The following is a 1,257-nucleotide window of genomic DNA, read 5'->3' on the forward strand; positions in this document are numbered from 1 at the left end:
GCACCTCGTTGTTTGACTCTGCACTCTGCACCCTGGTTTCTTTCTTCGCTGACACTCAGTCGTCACTAGTTACCACAACCACTATGTTGTACTTAGGGCCACACCCCCCTTATTTCTCAAATCTGTCTTCTTAATTAAAGGTAGGTGTAGATGCAGAAAGTAAACAGCATAGTGGGTCGTCAATTTCCGAAATAACTAAGAGCCCTGGCTACCACACTGTAACAGTATGAAGCAAACCCGGGGACATGTGAGGATACTGTGTGTGATTGTGTGAGCGCCAAGTGTTGACTCTCACTCATTTCAATATTGCTGGTGCTGCTCTTGGCAATGTCATTTCACTGAGTCTACCTTTAAAATCAGATTTTAAAGGCCTCCTGAGTGGCACAGTGGTCTAAGGCACTGCATCACATTTCTAGAGGTGTCACTACAGACCCGGGTTTGATCCTGGGCTGTATCACAACCGGCTGTGATCGGGAGTCCCATAGGGTGGTGCACAATTGTCCGAGTTAAGGGAGGGTTTGGCTGGGGGAGATTTACTTGGCTCATGACACTCTAGTGACTCCTTGTGGTGGGCTGGGATTCTGCAGGCTGACCTCATTTGTCAGGTGAATGGTGTTTCCTGCAACACATTGTTGCAGCTGGCTTCCAGGTTAAGCGGGTGGGTGTTAAGAAGAGCAGTTTGGGGGGTCATGTTTTGGAGGCAGCATGATTCGAGCACGTTGAGGAGTTTCAGAGATGAGACAAGATCGAAATTGGGAGAAAAAGGGGGTGAAATTCAATTGAGACCAAAAAGCACATTGATGTGTGAATCATGAATTTTTATGATATAGCCAATTTTGACAATCCTCACACACCTCTCCCACCTGCCTGGGTGCCTGCCTCATGAGAGAGTGAATGCACACTTTCATGGAAACAGTGTTTAAATAAAAGCTTTTAATTAAAGCAGGTTAGTAGTCCTCTAAAACTAGCTAGAATTATCAAATCTATAGCTAGCTAACAAAATTACTAATTTTAAATGTAGTAACCTAGCTAGATTGCTAGCCTGTTAACATTAGCCAGCAAGGTGGATGCAACCATGCAGCCAGCAGCTAAGAATAATAATTTTGACTCACTGAATAAATGTGATTAACACATGATAAAGAACATGAAACGATCTTCTGCTACTAGGCCAGTAATGTTGGCATATTATTTTATTTCCACTGCTGGTGAAATGTTTTTGGCGCATATTTCACTGTCTTAAAAGTACAAAAAAATGTG

The sequence above is a fragment of the Oncorhynchus gorbuscha genome, linkage group LG04, assembly GCF_021184085.1.
Source record: "Oncorhynchus gorbuscha isolate QuinsamMale2020 ecotype Even-year linkage group LG04, OgorEven_v1.0, whole genome shotgun sequence".
Classification (NCBI taxonomy): Eukaryota; Metazoa; Chordata; class Actinopteri; order Salmoniformes; family Salmonidae; genus Oncorhynchus; species Oncorhynchus gorbuscha.